General features: G+C 36.1%; 1 protein-coding gene across 2 annotated transcripts in view; it reads left to right on the top strand.

The window, feature by feature from the left end:
* The window catches only part of LOC121739396 (protein N-terminal asparagine amidohydrolase), a 101,065-nt gene that overhangs the window by 67,457 nt on the left and 15,699 nt on the right, over positions 1-17,909 (top strand). For both annotated transcript variants that reach the window (XM_042131853.1, XM_042131852.1), the window contains one exon: positions 4,541-4,587. The gene's annotated coding sequence lies outside the window, so the exon portion shown is untranslated. The remainder of the gene's footprint in view (positions 1-4,540; positions 4,588-17,909) is intronic.

Below are 17,909 nucleotides of genomic sequence, written 5' to 3'. Positions count from 1 at the left end.
TATCTGCAGAACCGGCGCCTATTAATAACGTATTAAGTGTGTAATCCACTTTATGTAGATGCGACTTTAATAAGGAGCATTACGTTTTTGCAATATTAAATCTTAACATTGTATCTTCTGCTGTCCCAATTATGTAGTTGTGTCTGCACCGAAAGCGCATTTCAAATGAAGGTAACAACGTATAAGACTAGCCCCATACACACGTTATCCGTGTTTGTTTTCCTTATGTGGATTTCCGATTTGGAACTCCGTGAGACAAGCGCAAACATTCGTTTTTTTTCACGCTAGAACGCGCCGGCTTGCACTCGCATCGTACGTGCGGAATTCGTTTCGTACGAAAAAAAATGAACGTGTGTGACAGTTTTCTACTAATTCGCTCTTAACTTTAGACGGATTGTCCACTGATTCGATATTTTTTTTATGTGTTCATAATATTCACAGATCAGGTGTTTGCTTGGAGCACTATAAAAATATGTCAAATGTAGGCTACAATTAAAATAAGGTTGGAAAACACTGATGTAGGATGTAGAAATAAATAAACCTTAGGAATTAGGATCAATTCAGACCGCAACGCGACGAAGCGAGGAGAGGCGCGGCGCGGCATAAATTTGTATGGATTTGACAGATTTTGATTGCGTGAGACGTCTTGCGAATCTGTCAAATCCATATTATAAATTTAGAAATGCATCTACGCGTCGCGGTCTGAATCAAGGGTTGATTCAGACCGCACCGCGACGCATTTCTAATTTTTTTTTTTTTATGAAATAAGGCAAACGAGCAAACGGGTCACCTGATGGAAAGCAACTTCCGTCGCCCATGGCCACTCGCAACATCAGAAGAGCTGCAAGTGCGTTGCCGGCCTTTTAAGAGGGAATAGGGGGAGGGTAGGGAAGGGAAGGGAATAGTTGAGGGTAGGGAAGGGAATAGGGTAGGGGTTAGGGGATTGGGCCTCCGGTAAACTCACTCACTGGGCGAAACACAGCGCAAGCGCTGTTTCACGCCGGTTTTCTGTGAGAACGTGGTATTTATCCGGTCGAGCCGGCCCATTCGTGCCGAAGCATGGCTCTCCCACGTATAGCATGGCTCTACGTATATTTGTATGGATTTGACAGATTTCAATTGCACGAGGCTACATGTCAATTTGTCAATTCAGTACAAATTTAGAAATGCATCTGCGCGTCACGTCGCGGTCTGAATCAACCCTTACTCTACAAAACCTTACTCTACGCGCGAAAATAACACCGAGTCGAGAATTCTCAAGTGCGCCGCGGTCATTAAGTGAATTAGTGATGTTATAACGTCTATAATTACCCGTCGTGCTCGCCTCCAACCCGAAAGCGAGTTTTATCGATACTAAATCGATTGTCGTAAATCGATTCCATTGTTGCCGCGAGTTCTTATATGGGATCGGCCCAAAATAAATCACGAGGGAACCATATCGGTGCAATCGTATCAGATCCCCGGGCTAGGAGATATTATGCCGTTGAATTAGCATCCTCCTGCATGACCATCTTATCGTGGTCGTATTATATTCGTGCGGATGAAATCGTGCGATCATGTTCTGATCTTGTTCCTCATGTGTCGCCTCTGTTTTTACCCGACTGCGTTAAAGAAGTTATATTTTCTGAGAGCATTTGTATAATTGCTTGACGAGCTCTGTAGCCTCGTACTATTAAAGTACGGGAGTTATAGGGGATTATGTAATCAACAAATTTTGGTTGATTACTGAACCCTAAAACGGAACCCTAACAAGCTGATTTTTTGTTTATATAATTTAAGAGTAACATTGTCCTACAAATAGAACAATCCATATTTTAGGACCATCGAATCAAAGTATGAAATCCTTTCTATTTCTGTTAGATAAGTGGACAATTTCAGAAAAACGTGTACGGGGTATAAAATTTCATTTTAATTTTTGTGACAATTTTTTCTTTTTATCTATAATTTTTTCTATAATGTAATAGAAAATATCTTTTATTATAAAAAAAAAAAAACAAAAAAGAACGCGGAATTTAAGGCATTTTCCTGATAATATCAAAAATGGCCGTAGAAAAAGTCGCCCAACGGAGGTCACATAATGCTACCTTCTTGTTGTTTTACATTGTTTAAAAATTAACCATCTTATTTAGCACTAATACATTTTTGGTATCAAATACTATACAAGTTTGGCACTCTGTAAACAATAACAATAATCAAAGAAAAGTGATTAATAACAGTAAATCTTGGTCACATACCTGAACAAAGAAATTGAAACACCTGCACTTCAACAATATTTCCGCGCTTTTCACTAGTTAGTTTGCCAGTAAAAACAAAAAGACGTACCTGTCGACGAAGAACATACGTTGTTTTGCCAGATCGTGCCGAATAATTTCTAGTATTAGAAGAATTTTTGCAAAAACGAGCGGTCACAAAGCGGAATCTTCCGGAAGACTAAAATTTTCGTTTTAAATTCAAATTAATTCTTAAAAGAAATTACATATAAAAATATATAATTGATACTTTCAACTGATACATTTGACTTTTGAGATTTTAAATTATATATAGAAATCACTTCCAATACTGGATATTTTTAAAAATCAATCATTATCTCATCTTAGTTGGAAAGGGGACAGGTATATTTGGTTTTCAATACTTTCAAACCTTCGTAAGTTTTTTATTTAGTAAAGTAACAACAAGACGACAATTTATATATGTATTTAAACATATACTTTTTTCACTTAAATTAATATATTCTGTTAAAAGTTATTTATCTCAACAAAATAAATTAACAAAGTCGAGGGACAAGGCAAAATCAGGGGGTACACATTTTTTTGAAAATGCCCAAGTACCAATTTCAAGATTTTTTCGCAAATAAAAATGTTGTTCGTCGTATCAAAATTAAGCTATGTACTCACAAAAAATTAGCTTGATAGTAATAAAAAAAATTGTTCTAGGGCTCCATTTTAGGGCTCCCGTACTATGACAAATATTAGCTTAAGGGGGCGACTAACCCTAAAGTGTCGATTTTATAATTATTTTTATACTTGAAAATAAGCCCCGAATTGTTTGATTGTCCAAAATTAGATACTGCATTATATTTCCGAGAATTCGATCTGAGCAAAAACACGATATCTTAAAATTTTCTTACAAAAATGCATCTAATTTTCACGAATTTTTCATTTATTGCCATAACCGTGCATTGAACTAAGTTAATATTTTAACATATTATATAAAATTCTATCATTGAGTTCATCAATGTTGTATATTTATCGAGTTATTAAGAAAAAACTAATTTGACGAGAAATCCGCGTCGTCCTTTTTCACCTGGCATATGAAACACGGGCGTGAGTGTGAAGAGAGAAGGACGATGTTTGATTTTTTGGGTTAGTCGCCCTCTTAAGTTGTTGTAAGATTCGTGTTAATTACTAGAGTGACACTGGGTACCGTATCAAAATGCAGTTGAAATTTTTACGTTTCTAACTTTCTAAGTACAACATGTTACCGAGACCGATATATTTTACAGTCCCTTTTTGGACATAATAAAGCTGTTCAGACTTCAGGGGTACATTATTATTTATTATGCATATTAATTATTAACTAGCTGTTTGATCGAGCATGCATAAAAGTTTCTGTAGTGGTAGAGCTAGGCCTCATGTAGACGTAAAAGTGTTAACTTTGTTAACCTATTTAGAAATATGTAAATATTTTGATTTTGTAATTAACTTCAGTAAACCTTATACTTATATCTTTGGTTATTTATAGTTAATTTATCATTAACATGCGAATGCTAATTATATGGTGCAATGCAACGACAGTATTGCAGTTGTAGTGATAACTTTATCTGACATTATTAGCTACTACATGTCACTTGCAACTATGTTTGCTCAAAAATCGTTAATCGCTTATCCTGCCCTAGTAGACAAGTGGCAAGCGATTATCGTAAACGCTAACAAAATGTATGCGATTTGACATAAGTCATCGCTTCGCTAGCGAATACTAATGTCAAATCCCATACATTTTGTGGTGTTGGCGTTTATGATAATCGCTTGCCGCTTGTCTAGGCCCGGTCTGCCACAGTATAATGCCGAAGTTACGCAACTGATTACTGAAGTTCATAACGTTACTCCTGTGTTTTACGGCAGCCTAATTTCGATCGATCGTTTTGTGATCGTTTTAGGTGTGTCATACTCATATTTGCCGAAAATTTGAAACGTAAAATTTAACCTGAATGTTTTTTCGAAATTTTACGTTTCTAGCTGGCAGTAAGAGTTGACACTTGACCCTTAATCTACCGACATCTACAACTATTAAAGAATCATGGTTGAATCTCCAGTTTGTGAAGTTCAGTGCCAGGCTACGTTACGCTACCTCAAAGATGGTTCTTTCATCCTTCTTTAGGATGTAATTGTTCTTCTGTTTTTTACTTGATTTTCACAATCTTAGTACTTAACAGAGTTGAGTTTAACTGACCGACATCAAAAATCAGAATATAGCGAAGGGGAAATCACATGTGCCAGTTTTGCGCCGATTGCTGTGTGTTTAATGATGTTTTTTGTTGCAGGTTATCAATGACCTGAATGATTCTCACATCAACGGTGCTGATTAAACGTGAGTTTTTAATTTTATATCTGGGGGAAGCGCAAAAGCTGTTACAATTTTGACAGCTCCTATATGGAGTGCAACATGTATGGTTCCATTAGTTCGCTGCGAAAGTTGCAGCGCTGGTGGTGTAACTTATATTTTACATTTGTATTGAATATTATATCGTACATTTGCACACACTCATCCATACAAAATATCACAAAAAAATGCTCTTTCACTACTACTTTTAAAGTGAGTTCTATATTATAATTATAAGGGACACATACATGATACACATTACACACCCTAAAGTATTATCACTTAATTTTGTTACACCTTATTTATTCGAAAATCGATATTTGATAACGTTTCGTAGCAGTTTCTTTTTCTTTTTCAAATTCAATTCAAAATTTATTTGCATGAATGTACATAAGATAAAGGTCTTAAATGTAATAATATTAGCTTTCTGCAGAAATTCATAATCTCGTATTTAATTTAGACTCAATTTAACTGAGACTTTTTTCTTTCTGGTGAAAACTTGTTTAGGTGCATTTAATTGGGTATATTTTGATATAGAGAAACATGCTAGTCTATAAGTACTTAATTGAATGACCTAAATATTATTGTTGGTATCTCCTCAATATATTATTTTAGTAAATGAAAATAACATTGCTATAATAAACTTAATTAGCGTGGGTTGCAACTTGCACCAGAGGCGTAGTTATAGTTAAGGTTAAGGTTATCGTCAAATATAATATTATCGTCCATTGTGGACTAACTAAACTAGGGATTTGACAGTTCATTTGCCATTTTGGTATGGTTAAAGTTAAAGTAATTATAGTTAAAGTAAGTTGGTCCAACCCACCCTTATTATAGCAATGTTATTTATTGTACTTTATTTGCGATTTATTTTTTATTATAATTGCTTTATTATAATTGCGATCGTAAATTTCTTCATATCAGCAAATAATTAAGATTTACTCAATTTGTATAACATTGAAGATTCGGGTGCTCCAAATTGTATTCTACATAATGGTTATCTATTAATAATATTAATGTTTCTTTATATAATAGGATATGTACGTACTTATTTATAAGTAACTATTTGACAGTTGACACGTTTCGCAAAAAAAATCTTCATATTTTTTTCGTACCTCGTAAGGGCGCGTTCTGACGTGCGCGTTTTCTGCATGTATTCAGATCGCGTGTATTCCCAAGCGCTATAACAGCAGAATACGCGCGCGGCTGAGTTTCTAACTGTGCTGTCTAATTCAATATTACTAGCAAAGTTAGAGAAAAAGTGTATGGGACTTGACATAAATTGTTATGTCAAATCCCATACATATTTGATTCCTAACATCGAGTACGAGTTGTCTTAGTTTTTTACTGGTGATAACTCATCGATACGTCGGACAAATAAAACTGTAATTCAATTACACCACCTCGCCGGCTTGATTTGATTGTCGTTTGACCCGACGCGTCGGACACATTGGCCTGTTAGCTGTCGGTCGCGGCGGACTCCTCGATTTATCTTCATCGGACACTATCGACCCTATAGCTGGGAATAGGTTTTGTGGTGTAACTTTTTAGGGTTAATATAAGTACCTATTTTGTGAAAACGGACATGCAGTTTAACTATAAATATATACATCATTTTCATATAGTAGAATTAAAATGTTGATTGCATTGATATATTTTCTGGATGGAATACAGGCCAACACGGTACACTCGAACTCCTTTATTTTAGATCGCCTTCTGTTGTCAATTCTTCATTTTATATGTTCTTTATTTTATGTGTGTGTTTGTAACTGTGATGTGCGCAATAAAGTATATTCATTCATTCATTCATTCATTCATTCATTCATTCATTCATTCATTCATAATGCATGCATTTCTAATGTATTATATTAGAAATGCAGTAGGAGTTCTATAAGATAAGATAGATTGATTATTATTATACCAAGTGATAATATTATTAAACATATTATTCTAACGTATTAAAAACTATAAACAAAAACATAATAACTAATAAGTATGATTAGTTCTATGTTACAATGAAGTAAAAAAAACGCCATCTGTTGAATCGTATTAGAACTAAAATGTTCATTGCATCGATATATTTCTGGATTTTTTATAATATTATACATAAAATATATTTAAGATTTTTGAAATTTTATTTTAATACACATCCAAGACCCAGGAACATTGAAAACTTTTTGTTCCGCTTGCGGGACTCGAACCCAGGACCCCCGGGATGAGCGCTGGCCACGCGCAATGCGAATTAATTTTCATCGATATTTTCATGGAAATAAGATATTTTCCCACATCAAAATGTAGCCTATGTCCTTTCTCAGACTCTAGAATAACTGTGTACAAAATTTCATTGCAATCGGTTCAGTAGTTTTGGCGTGAAAGCGAGACAGACAGACAGAGATACTTTCGCATTAATTATAATATTAGTATGGATTAGTATGGATTATAAAGGCGAAAGTTTGTTTGGATGTATGGATGTATAGATGTGTGGATGTGTGGATGTATGGATGTTTGTTACTTAAACTTTACAATAATATAGCTTATACATCAGAATAACACATAGGCTACAATTTTAACCGACTTTCAAAATGGGGGAGGTGTTATGTTCGTTTTCTTATATTCAACGATTACTCCGCCGTTTGTTAACCGATTTTCAAAATTTTTCTCTTGGTATATTATTCACAAAAGTGGTGATCTAATGAAGGATCCATAAGTAATCGAGGGAACTCCTCAAAACTTATAGGGGAACATGTAGTGACTTCGGTTTCGTGAGAAGTATTCTAAGCGTATGCTACCAACAAGTAAGATTTTGCACCGAGGTATACCTGGTATACCGTGGATCTCAGGAACTACAGGTCCGATTTAAAAACTTATCTCAGTGTTAGATAGATCATTTATCGAGTAAGACTATAGGCTATATTATATTATAACGCTAAGACTAATACGACCGAAGAAACTCAGGAAAATGTGGGAAAAACGGGGGAAATATTTTTTTATGGGAAAATGTACGGTTTCTGTAAAATTCCTAATTTACGCGGGCGAAGCCGCGCGGGACATCTATTACTTATATTATTGTTCCACCGTTTATTGACTGATTTTGAAAACTGTTTTGTAGCTGTATAGTGTTTTAAATACACTATAGAGGTGCAATAACCTGAATTTGGTACAATGCTTACAATTGTGGTGATATGCTAATGAGATATACTTAGAGGAAACTTCTGGATATTTTGGGACACACATAAACGCGAAAATAAACAAATTAAATAGGCCTAAACCTCCCGTAAATCATTATTTCGATTGAAAAGCGCATGAAAATCCGTGCAGTGGTTTTTGAGTTTACCACGATCAGACTTACAGACAGACAGAACTAAGGACTTTGTTTTATAACATGTAGTGAATAGTGATTAATAAAAGGGGTATGAAGATTTTGGCCGACCTACTTTCGCTAAATGTGTTTTTTCGCGTTCACGAATATTTTTTTCAAAAATGGATAGCTAACATCAGTATAAACAAAAAATAATCTTAGACAAAACCTCGTAAAGGGTCACATTTCGAAGATATGAGCTGCTAAAGTTTTACCAATTTAAGATATTGCAACTTTGGCAGCTCAAATCTTCAAAATGTGACACCTTACGCGGTTTTCTCCAAGGTTATTTTTTGTTTGTATTGATGTTAGCTATCCATTTTCGAAAAAAATATTCGTGAACGCGAAAAAACACATTTAGCGGACAGTAGGGTCGGCAAGGCTCCATACAAAAATCTTCATACCCCTTTAAATACAATTGAGTATTTTGTGGTTACATTGACGGCAAAAGGCCAAATTAAGGCAATTGTTGTATGGGAGCCTCCTCCAAATACTTTCTTTATTTTGTTTTTAGTATTTATTTCTATAGCGGCGATAGAAAAACGTTATTTGTTCCAACTATCTAGCTAGCGCAGTTCTTAGGATACAGCCTGGAGACGGACAGACAGACAGGCTTCAAGGTCTTTGTAATGAGTTCCCATTTTTGCTATTTAGGTAAGGAACATTAAAAAGGGGACAATTTTTCTCTTTTTTAGTATCTTTGTTATCACATTTTACTGACGCGGACGAAGTCGCGGGCAATAGCTAGTTGACGTATAAAAAAACTACCTGCTAGATCAAGTTCAAACCAATTTTTCTGGTTAGAAAAAAATGTTATTAAAAACCTCAATATTATGATTTTTTAAGACCTATCCATAGACACGCATAGATTAGATGAAAAAAAAAGTTTTTTTTCAGTTGTACCAATGGGGACCCCTAAAATTTTTAATATTTTTTGCATTTTTGTATCAAAATCTTAATGCGGTTCACACATTACATCTACTTACCAAGTTTCAATAGTATAGCTCTTATAGTTTCGGAGAAAAGTGGCTGTGACATACGGACGGACAGACAGACAGATAGACATGAAGAATCTATAAGGGTTCCGTTTTTTGCCATTTGGCTACGGAAACCTAAAAATCAGTCAACAAACGGTGGAACAATAATGTAATCAAAGGCAAGATTTTTGATAATAATGTGATGATTCATGGCGTAATTATAATTACTATAGTGATGATGATTAGTATTATTGACACATTGACATAATAATATGTTTTTAGTTGCTGACACAACGCCAAAATTGCCGAACATTTATCTATAAGGATTCAAGAGAACCAGGGTGTACTTCAGCGCAAATTCTTATTTTTTGGTAGTATAAAATATTTATATGTAAATTAAACGTAAAATCATTATACGTTTCCATATAAATTTTAAGGAGTCCTGTCGATTTCCTATGGATTGCATCATCAGATCATCACTTTTGTGATCATGTTACTAAATTCGGGCTACATCTCATACAACAACAAAATAATTTTGAAAATCAGTCTACATCGGAAGTCGGTTAAGAAGTAGCCTAAGTTATGCCTTACTACATCAGCTATGTGCCAAAAAAAGTCCCGTCAAAATCGCTCCAGTCATTTCAGAGATTAGCCGGAACAAACTGACAGACAGACATACAGACAAAAATTGTAAAAAATGTTGTTTTGGTGTATGTACCCAATATATACATTCATATGCATCTAGATGCATATGAATGTAAATATACATTCATATGCATCTAGTAAAAACGGTTCTTTCAATATTACAAACAGACACTCCAATTTTATTTATATGTATAAATGTATAGATGTATTTATGTTCCTGTTTAGTGATTTAGTTTAGAATAATATAATATATTACTAGCTGTCCTGGCAAGCACGTATCTTTAGATTTATCATTCCTCTGTATATTAACTCGAATAATAATCGATTAAAAAATCGATATACCTATTAAAGTGGCCAAAGAGACGGGGCGCGGCGATGCCTTCGAATCGATTCCGCGCGTACGGGTATTTCCATCACTAAAGCGCTCTTGTGACGTCACAGTAGGTATGAAAAAAGTGACACGCTCGTGTTCATACAAATTGGAGCGACATGGCGGTTCTAACTAGATCCATGTTCTGTGTGCAATACTAATGGTCACTGTTGCAAAATTGTTCCTTGTGCATGATTGCACCCTGTATACTTAAGGATGTGACAGCCAGATAGCGCTCAATTCTCACTTATAATACCACAAGAGCTTCAAAATTATCGGGAAATGCCAGATAATTTTGAAGCTCGTGTGGTATTCGGGGGATTATTTTTCCGTCCCAAATGTCGGCCCATAGAATTAGAATTTGTTTTTTATATATAGCAACTACCAGAGAAAATTTTCAAAAAATTATCAGTATAATACCATGTAGGTTGTACCACGTGACGTCGAATGGTGCAATTCTATTGGTCGATATTTGGGTCGGAAAAATAATCTTTCAAATCTGAATTTTTTTCTTCATAAAATAATTATGTTATCGATTATTAAAACTAACCCCATTTTATACGAATCAAAATGTTTACACAGCGAATATCTATACAAGATCTACATATCTTTGTGTAACACGTTGGAGAAGTCACATGACAGGCACAGAGTACAGAGTACAGACACCCAATCTTCAATAGTTATACACTGCGAACTGTACGTAAATATCTACAGAATGTAACAAAAATAAGTGATAATAATTTAGGGCAAATGTGGCCAACACGCGGCCCGCGGGCCACATGCGGCCCGCCGTCTGTTACCTTGTAGCCCGCGAAGCCGAGCACATTTTTGATAGTAAAAAAGTTAATACTAAAATTACCTTATCATACCTACTATACCTACTATAATAAGCAAACAAACACTTCTTTTCTTTTACTTTTAAAATAATAGCTCTAACTAAGTTGTAATAGGAAAAATTAGTATCTCATTTTGACTTTCATTCCACTACGAGTATACATAAAATTTGGTAGTGCGGCCCGGGGAAAATTCTACTTCCGAATTTCGGCCCAAGTGTCGAAAAGGTTGGCCACCCTTGCTTTAGGATGTATTATGTGTTACATAGAGTTCACTCTGAAGGTAACAACTAACAGCGCTGTATGAGCAATTTTTTTTGTTATTTTTATAGGCAAACGCCCCAGCGTCATGACTCTTTCCATACAAAAGTCAGAGAAAAAGTTACTTATTTAGAGCTGCTAGCCTGCTACTTTCACAGTGAACTCTATACAGGCGACACATACACATAACACACCCTATAGTATTATCACTTAGTTTTGTTACACTCTGTATAGTGTATAGGCTTTTAGAGGGTACTACATGTAATGTTAGGTCTAATATTATGCTAATCATACGTTTGTTTAGAACGGGCATAAAACTTTGAAATTGATTTTTATATGAATACTTTAGTGCTTACTATCTCAGTTGAAAGCGCCCGATAAATATTGTAGAGAGAAAATTGTGACCTAATATAAACCTATCCATCTTGCCTATACTAAATAATAATATGAAGCTGGAGAGCCAAGTTCTTGTGCAGATAAGGATATCGCTTTTGAATTAAAATTATAAATTATTGGATAATATAATTGGTGCACACGGGCCGACCGTCACGAGGCGATGGTATCTCGAAGCGTGTATCCGTCAGGCCGACCGCCGTCGGGTCAGATGGCGGTCAGATCGACCTATCGGGCCCGATCCAGCCTTACCCTCGCAATTGATTCGAGATCGATTGCGATACAATCGAGAGTCGAATCAACTCGATCTCAGTTGGACGACTCTCGAATCTCGACATCTACACTAGCGCATGATCAAGCGGTGCAGGTGGCTCAATTTGTACTAACCAGAGGGCCTAGACAAGCGGCAAGCGATTATCGTAAACGCTAACGCCATCCCCACAAAATGTATGGGATTTGACATTAGTATTCGCTAGCGAAGCGATGACTTATGTCAAATCGCATACATTTTGTTAGCGTTTACGATAATCGCTTGCCACTTGTCCACTAGAGCTGGATTGCTATGACTTTTGGTTAACACGATGTTAATTTTGATTAGAGTTTGTTCAGCAGTACAGAAAGGAACTTAATTGATTATTATGAATCGTGCTACAGCAATGCAACAGGCGTTTGTACAATTTTTCCTGTTGCATTGCTCTTGCAAAATACACATTCACCCCGAGATCTTGATTGAAGCTAAATAGATATCGGAACAGACTCGTAATCCAAATCGAATGTGAGAGTGATATCTACTGAGTAGATATCAACTCGGTATCGCCCAGCGATAACCATTGTCTTACGATCGTATCGCGAAGTTCGTTTGTATCGAATCTCGATGTACAATCCGATACGATAGCGAATCAGAGAATCCGCAAAACGTCAAGTCATTCCGTGGGAATATCGGTTATGAGTTGACAGTTTTCTATTGTTTTTTCCAAAGCTCTCTCTTCAGCGTTAAGTCACGGAAATTAACGTTTAATTGTAGATAACTGATTAGATTTTAGATTAGAAGTGTGCCTTATTATCGTGCTCGTACAATTTTATTTGTATAGAAACGAAGCTATAATCAGTATTACAGTACTCTGTGCTATAATTTAGAAATGTTAATGTTTTTCCAATAACATAAGTAATGAAGAGAAATATTATGATTGGAAGCTTCTTTGCAAGATTAACATATTTGGTTCTAGTGGACCACGCTTCTTAACCCGACCTATTGTACTATCAAGGTAATCAAATGCAAATTGCAAATTTAAGCTAGCATAAGTAAGGTAACATAGTTATAATAGTACAATTATAGGTCGGGTTAAGAAGCGTGGTCAAATAAAAGGCCCGTGAAATTTGATTACAAAAAATTAAAACCGACTTCCAAGGTAAATAATAATAACATCCTCGTAATATGAACTAAAAAGTATTAAATAATTTTTCTTATCTAATAGTGCCTTTTTCCGTATTCGGCTAAAACTCAACTATTTCTGTACTCAATCTTCATCATTTTGAAGTCGGTGCCAGATATAGCTGAATCTTCAGTCTGCCAGAATATTTGAAACTTTTGTAACTAACTAAACTACACTAGCTGTTACCACCTCTTATAAAAATACGCATGAGCAAGCGATAGCGCGATCTAGGCGACTCTTGGCACCAACTGTTATGAGTTTTTGGAACTAACTTAATTTGAACGCATTTTCACCCCCTTACAACCCCCTTTTCCAGTTAAAAGGTATCCTATGTTCTTTCTCAGGCTCTAGACTATCTGTGTACAAAATTTCATTACAATCGGTTCAGTAGTTTTGGCGCTGTTGTTTCTGATGTCTTTGTTGGTAGGTAGTTATTAATTAATAACGTGTATAACAATCGAAAGAATCGAAAAACCCGATTCAACATGATACCACCTCTTAGAGAAATACATATTATAAGCAAGCGATAGCGCGATCTAGGCGACTCTTGGCGCTATCTGTTATGAGTTTTTAGACTAACTTAATTTGAATAAATTTACGCATTTTCACCCGCTTACAACCTTTTTTTCCAGTTTAAAGTAGTCTATGTCCTTTCTCAGGCTTTATACTATCTGTATACAAAATTTCATTACAATCGGTTCGGTAGTTTTGGCGTGAAAGCGAGACAGACAGACAGACAGTCAGACAGACAGAGATACTTTCGCATTTATAATATTTTCTCCCATAAAATTTTTGTTTTCTAACTTTGCCTACTTAATTAGCAAAGGCAACCCAAGCAGACCCTGTTCTCAGTCAAGATTCTCTAGACTATCTGTGTACAAAATTTCATTACAATCGGTTTAGTAGTTTTGGCGCTGTTGTTTCTACTGTACTATGTTGGTAGGTGAGTTATTAATTAATAACGTGTATAACAATCGAAAGAATCGAAAAACCCAATTCTACATGATACCACCTCTTATAGAAATACATAATATGAGCAAGCGATAGCGCGATCTAGGCGACTCTTGGCGCCATCTGTTATGAGTTTTTGGAACTAACTTAATTTGAAAAAATTTACGCATTTTCATCCTCTTACAACCCCTTTTTCCAGTTAAAAAGTAACCTATGTCCTTTCTCAGGCTTTAGACTATCTGTGTACAAAATTTCATAACAATCGGTTCAGTAGTTTTGGCGTGAAAGCGAGACAGACAGACAGAGATACTTTCGCATTTATAATATTAATATAGATAATAGACCAAAAGCTCTGATAAAATACACCGGATCACCGAAGTTAAGCAACGTCGGGCGCGGTTAGTACTTGGATGGGTGACCGCCTGGGCTGTGAGTTGTGACGCGTGATGTTGGCTTTTTTGCTGCTAAAACTTTTTGTAGAATCACTACCATCTACTAATAATATTTTATAGGATTTGTTGAAGAAAATACTGATAAAATTCTTTACTTTCAACAATTCATAATACTTGGGTAATTTTGGGCTTGATTAAAATGAAGGTACATTACATTCGCCATAAAAACTAAGTAAGTACGGTATTGACACGGTTATAACAATTTAGCGAATTGCTTTTATGTGGAGATATGAGCTAGGGGTGGTTATTAACTTGTTACGTAGGGCTGTCACGATGCAATTACGAGCTAATAGTTAAAATATATCATAATTATTAACTAAAATAAGAGCGTAAGGCACACATTTGACATTACTTCTGAGAAGTAAGCTGCTTCGATAATACAAGTAACATTAATTAAATAATTAATGTTACTTGTATCTCTCAATTCAATAATAATTATACACTTTCCTTGCACTTATTCCACTTTATTTTAAGATATTTATTACAAAATTGTTAAATACACGACCGATTTTGAAAAAATACACACCTGATGATGAAATAAATACCAAATGTGTGCCAACGCTCTAGAGTTAAGGCTGAATTTGTTATGTTCAATTTTGGTGACATTGTGGTAATGATGATGATGATGATGAATGTAATTTGCATAGTAGCATATGCTTTCAGTTCTTAAAACAGCACCGAAACCCCCAAACTTGTATCTATAAGGAATCCGGAGTTCTCTTAGTATCTTCGGAACCATAGTATACCTCGTTGCGAAATCTTGCGTTTTGGTAGCATATGCTTAGGATGCTTCTCATAAAACCAAAATCACCATATGTTTCCATATTGTTACGTGCTAGGGTTCGAAGGATTTGGAGAGAAAGACCTGCTGACGCTCTTGAAGACTTTATTCACTAAGTCCAGGTCACACGAGCACACACTAGGTCACAACACTTAGCACTAAGTCCAAACACTAATCACTAGGTCCAATCACTAAACACTATCACTGTCCTAGGCCGTAGTCAAGTCGAAGGTTTCACTGGTTCACGCACTATTGTTCACTTGTTGTCACTCCGAAATCGCCTTGATGATCGCTCGAACTGAACTGAACTACGGCCCGTCCTCCTGGGCTCCTGCGATTATTTATGTGGCGAGACGAATTCCAGAAAGTTCCCGATTCACGTAAACAAGTAAGCAAGTATGGGAATTTTCTAGGAGGCTCGAGCATGTACCACCTAGCGCCATCTAGTTTCGAGTAGGGGATTTATGTGTAGTGTGTCCCCTGATCAGTTTCGCTGGTTTGCCACTAGATGGCACCACATGTCCGTATACCGTGTACCGTAACAATATAAATTTCGAGGAGTTCCCTCGATTACTCATGGATCCCATCATCAGGTCACCACTTTTGTGAACATGGTACCAAATTGGAGTGAAACCTATTACAACAAAACAAAAATTTCGAAAATCGGTTCACAAACGGCGGACTAATCGTTGAACATACAAAAAAAAATATCTCCACAGCCGAACTTATAACCTCCTCCTTTTTGGAAGTCGGTTAAAATAAAGAAAACGTGGGTTGTTTGGGGCCACTGAGCTGATATTGACATAGAAGGAGTTACGTTTTCTTCATCTTCTTTATTAAGTATAGATGACTCCGTAGAATAAAGCGATGAAAACTCTGCTTCCAGGGTTATTCCGTTTCAAAAAGGGTTTCTAAATTCCTTCGATCGCGGATTCTTGGAAATCTATTTTGGAGTTGTTAGGTTAATGGAATACAAAACATGGTCCACTTCCATACAAATGTTTCCACCTAAGTTTTAGAAGTGTAGTTGACTAAACGTAGCGTAAAGGAGTGAGCATACTGAGACGGGCCGTGCCGGGGCTCAGCGTGCCGGGGCTCATCGCAAAAATCCGCCTCCATACAATTTGTATGGAAGCGGATGCGCGTATCGCACACTGTGTCGGGGCGCAGCGGATTTCCGCTTCCATACAAATTGTATGGAGGCGGATTTTTGCGATGAGCCCCGGCACGCTAAGCCCCGGCACGGCCCGTCTCAGTGTGCGCACTCCTTAAATGATAATCGTAAAGTTCCTTCATTTTAGGTTCGCTGAATCACTAATGTGTAATGAGGGGTATCGCATATCGCCGACTTCCATAAAAGCCTAGTCTGTGTCATGTACGAGAAACACAAAGGCGTATAAACATTACACATCTGCAGATGTTATGGCCTAGCTAAGACAATGCTGCGACATACGAAGTTAGCTGAAATTAACGGTGACCGAAGAAACTTATTGCGTTTGTTTTGGGGTGAATTACAGTATAAAATATTATTATGTCATTGATTGATAAGTCGATTATAAGTGATTTCATTTAAAAAACCATACGTGAATTTAGTCATATCTACATAGAAATTCGCTTACTCAGTAAAAATCCACACTTAATACGCAGAAGTTATAGTTATACAATATACATGGTTATACATTTTTTGTCTGTATACGAACTGAGGACCTTTTTATATGGGGTATAATATGGGGGTAGGTTAATAACTTTGCTGTTCACGGCTTGCCGTTGCCGTGGCCGTTAAAGCGTCTGCATACGTTTCCATACATTCTGATTTCCAATTTCACTGTGACGGGAAAAACGTGTCGTGCCACGGCATTATAACAGCGACCATTGTCCCTCGGCGATTGCCCATTAATAAGTGGCCATGCCATGACCGGAAAATTATAAGTGGCCATATGACCGGCCAATTATAAGCGGCCATATGACCGGCCAATAAATAAATGGCCCGCTCGGACAGTTCTATTGCCTTAACGGGCTCGTGTCACGAATGGCCTGAAGCCGTATGGATTTTATACGTTCTAATGAGGATTTGATTTGTGTTAATTGATATCGACGCTATAAAGTTCAGGTTAATTGTTGAGAGGACGACGGTCGACGTATTTCGGTTAAAGTAATGAACAATGGTTTTCTATGTTATCTCAGGTGATTAGAAATGATTTGTGTTTATTAATATTTTGTTGAGCTCAAGGTTTTATATAGTTTGTAGATATTAGATAAGACGCATTGTTGATAAGTGATAACATACGCTGCACACACGTTAAAAAAATTTACGCAGATTTATGCCTTCAAAAAACCGCTAGGCACAGCGTTTGGGTGTGGTAGAATCGTGTATAGTAATAGTAGAAATGGTAGAAATTTGCATCAGTCTCTTCTTTTAGGTTTTGATAATAATAATTAATTTTTCATCTTTCTGATGAGTGTTTCTTAATTACTAAAATGGCTTATTTGCATACAAGTTACCACTTCAAATGCGATCTGCGTAAGCGCCCTGTGAACTATTACTTGAGTAATTATGTTTACGATCACAAAACATCGCGAATTAGCATACATCCTTGAATTGTGTAAGTTGCGTCAAGATCTTGACGTTATTGTAAAGGCATGTTCACAAATGAAGACGTGAGTGGAAGGACCACATGACTAACATTTTATAACATTAGGAAAATTATAAATTACCTTTATTCCTTTATTTCTTATACTACACACACAATCCGCAGTTTTCTCCCATAAAATTTTTGTTTTCTAACTTTGCCTACTTAATTAGCAAAAGCAACCCAAGCAGACCCTGTTCTCAGTCAAGATTCTGTCGTTGATTTT

Source organism: Aricia agestis, chromosome Z (genome assembly GCF_905147365.1).
Source record: "Aricia agestis chromosome Z, ilAriAges1.1, whole genome shotgun sequence".
Lineage (NCBI taxonomy): Eukaryota > Metazoa > Arthropoda > Insecta > Lepidoptera > Lycaenidae > Aricia > Aricia agestis.
The sequence above is the reverse complement of the archived record's forward strand: the minus strand, read 5'-3'. Positions and strand labels throughout refer to the sequence as shown.